The following is a 3974-nucleotide window of genomic DNA, read 5'->3' as shown; positions in this document are numbered from 1 at the left end:
GGTTCTTTCCCACTGAGCCACCTGGGAAGCCCATCCACTTGTAGTGGAGATGCCTGTTTCAATAGGACTGCCTAGCAGGTTCATCCAGACGTGATGCTGCCGTCGGGAACCCTGTTGTACATGGAGCGTGCTGGTGTCTTGAGATGCCATCTGTTCGTCTCTCATATTCCCAGGGGTGTCCCTCTGCTGTTCATAGTTTGCAGGTTCTTCCAGAGGGCCTTGGATGGAGGCAGCCTTGGAGCCACACAGGAATGGACTGACTTTTCCATGTGCTGGAAGCGTCTGTTCTTACTTGAGCCCTGGCGAGTCAAGTGTAGGAAGCGTTAGCATCAGATGCCCGGTTCTGTCTGACTGTCTGCAACCTCCATGGACTGTAGTCTGTTGGGCTCCTCTGTCTGTGAAATTCTCCAGGCAAGAATACGAGAGTGGGTTGCCGTTTCCTTCTTCAGGGGATCTTCCCGACCCAGCGATCAAACCTGGGTCTCCTGCGTTGCAGGCGGATTCTTTATCATCTGAATAAAAATCTAGAAACAGAATCTATGGACAAATGAGTGAAATGAATAAGTTATTAAAAATAAGCCATTTCATTAAGACTTTATAGTTTTCCCCACTAAAAACCAGGCTTTTTTTCTGTTCCTGAGGCCTACTCTGTTGGCTTTACTAGTGACTGCTGCTGCTGCTGCTAAGTCGCTTCAGTCGTGTCCGACTCTGTGCGACCCCATAGACGGCCTCCCACCAGGCTCCCCTATCCCTGGGATTCCCCAGGCAAGAACGCTGGAGTGGGTTGCCATTTCCTTCTCCAATGCATGAAAGTGAAAAGTGAAAGGGAAGTCACTCAGTGGTGTCCGACTCTTGGCGACCCCATGGACTGCAGCCCACCAGGCTCCTCCGTCCATGGGATTTTCCAGGCAAGAGCACTGGGGTGGGGTGCCATCGCCGTCTCCATTACTGGTGATATCAGATGGTAAACCGTCCTGAATAAAATGGGAAAAATCAGGCCATGACAAAGCAACTTGACACTATTTCTTTTTTTAATTTAAGCTTTTTATTTTCTGCTGGGGTACGGTTGATGAACAGTGTTGTGGCAGTTTCTGGTGGACAGTGTAGGGACTCAGCCACGCATACACATGCATACTTTCTCCCCCAAACTCCCCTCCTGTCCAGGCTGAGCCTGGCATTATTTCTAATTTCTAGCATGATTTCCTCTTTGGCCCATACACACAAGATGTGGTACCATTTTAAATTTCTAAATATACAAGAGTACTTTGACTAGTTTTTAAAATTGAATCCTTATTTTATCATATTATGGTCAGAGAACATAGTGTGTATGTTTTACCAGTTCTTTGGCACCTGTTGACATATCCTTTAAGGCCTAGTGAGTGCTCAATTTTTAGAAATATTTCTCAAAGTCTTGATAAGAATCCAGAGTTGAAATAAATTTCTGAATGTGTGAATTTCTTACAGTGTCTTAATCACGCTGTTCCAATATCCAACATCACTGTTATTTTTTGATCACTTGATCAGTTTGTAGCAGACAGATGTTAAAATCACACTTCAAGAAATTTTATGTCATAATTCTATTGACTTTTAATCTTTCTGAAAAGACTGCTTTTGTGAGCCAATCAAATGTTGTAAACTGCACAGGGTTCAACCTATTTTGACGCTATGTTGCCGATGCTGGTTATCCGTGGAGTCAGAATCAGAGAGCCTTAGAGAGGGAAGAAAACCTCCCGTCAAGAACCGAAGCGTTTCAGAGAGGAGCAAAATCAGGATGTTTCTCTCTGATATGGGGAGGCTCAAGCAGTGAAACAATCCTTTTATGGAATAAACATTTATTGAGAACCAAGATTTTACTTGGACTGAGGGATGAGCAGGAAGCAAAATATATCCCCTGCTCCAGTCACAGTTTTGTGGATGGGGAAAAGCTGAGGTTACCTTCATCTTCTGTTTTAAAAAAGATAAAAGCAGGAATGAGAGAGAGACTTAAAGTAAAACAGGAAATCTCTTCTTTTATTAAAAAATACCTATTTGTATAAAGGCTGAGCACCAAAGAATTGATGCTTTTATATTGTGCTGGAGAAGACTCTTGAGAGTCTCTTGGACTGCGAGGAGATCAAACCAGTCCATCCTAAAGAAAATCAGTCCTGAATATTCATTGGAGGGACTGATGCTGAAGCTGAAGCTCCAATACTCTGGCCACCTGATGTGAAGAGCTGACTCATTGGAAAAGACCCTGATGCTGGGAAAGACTGAAGGCAGGAGGAGAAGGGGGTGACAGAGGATGAGATGGTTGGATGGCATCACCAACTCGATGGACGTGAGTTTGAGCAAGCTCCAGGAGTTGGTGATGGCCAGGGAAGCCTGGTGTGCTGCAGTCCATGGGGTTTCAAAGGGTCGGACACAGCTTATCAACTGAGCAAATACCTTAGATGATCAATCATTTCATCCAATGTTATTACTCTTTAGTCATTAAAACAGGTTCCCAAGGTATTACTATTTGAAAAACCTGTTATCTCTAATTGAAATTACTGCACACACATGTGGAAAAAGAGTCCCTAACAAATGTCTTGAGGATGTGACACTCCACACACTTCACCAGGTGCTTAGATGATTCCATTCATTCATTTATTATTCAGCAAAATGTACCACATTCCAACCCTGCTCCAGGCGCTGTGCCTTACGGTCTGAAGTCAGGGACTTGCATCGTGTAATGGGACGCCTGAAAGGAACGGCTTTTCTTGAATTTCTTCTTTTAAAGTCTCTGTGTAGTTTCCACGGAAACCATGGAAACTTTAAATGCAAACATATGAAGACAGAAGCATGGCTTAGATGATTTTTCCAGTCACAGAAGACAAACTTTCCTTCGCTGTTTAAGTCTAATGTGGAAGCATCCGTGTGCTAGCTCCAAAACTAGGCCTCCGTAGACCTTGTGTGTGTGTGTGTGTGTGTGTGTGTGACTCAGTCGTGTCTGACTTTTTGAGACCCCGTGACTCTGGCCCGCCAGGCTCCTCTGTTCTTGGGATTTCTCAGGCAAGAAGACTGGAGTGGGCTGCCATTTCCTTCTGCAGGGGATCTTGCTGACCCAGGGGTTGAAGCTGGGTCTTCTGCATTTCCGGCAGATTCTTACCATCTGAGCCACCAGGGAAGCTACAAGGCTAGTAGACTTGAACTAAAAATGAATTATCCACGATGTTCTTAACAAACTTTATTGGTAAATACGGAAGGAAGACACGGAGCCACGGGTGTGTTTATTTTAATGAGAAAAGGCTTTGTGGCAGTGGGGGGAGCAGTTTTGGTGGCACATTCTTTTTTTTTTTTTTAGTGATAATACCCAAATGATTCTTCTTATAAAAAGCGTATCATAAAATCTCCAACACGGCCCTCAAAAGGAAACAGAGTTCAAATAAAATCATGGAGGTTTTCCTTGGATTTTCCTAAAAGCAGAAGCGTGTCATTGATAACACTGAGACAACCTCACCCATGAACCAGAGAAGCCAACAATTTTGGGGAAAAATAGGAGCAGCCAGGACTCTGGTGAATATCCTGGTGCTGACAAGATTTGGAAGGATTGAAGGTGACCTGAGTAATCGGGACTTTTTTTCTGAGTGATCCTATCTCGAAGCGGGAAAGGGCATGTATGTTCAGTGGGTTAGTCATGACACACACACACACCCACACACACAGACACACACACACACACCCCTACCTGGACCACATCCATCTATATTTGATCACACACATTATCTACACATTACTATTTTGATTTTACATCATATATTATACTAATTGAATGCTGCTAAATTCCAGAGCCATTATTTTTTTCCACTATATATTGATGTTCCAGGAACCAATCAACTGAAAACTTTAAAAAATCATACTGTGTGAACTCGAGTAATTTCTTTAAGGTCTCTGGGCTTCATCTGACCATTTTTAAAAGTGGAATCCTAGCAATCTCACTGCCCGTCTTCAGAGGT

This window comes from Bos javanicus, chromosome 19 (assembly GCF_032452875.1).
Source record: "Bos javanicus breed banteng chromosome 19, ARS-OSU_banteng_1.0, whole genome shotgun sequence".
Lineage (NCBI taxonomy): Eukaryota > Metazoa > Chordata > Mammalia > Artiodactyla > Bovidae > Bos > Bos javanicus.
This window is presented reverse-complemented; position numbering follows the sequence as displayed.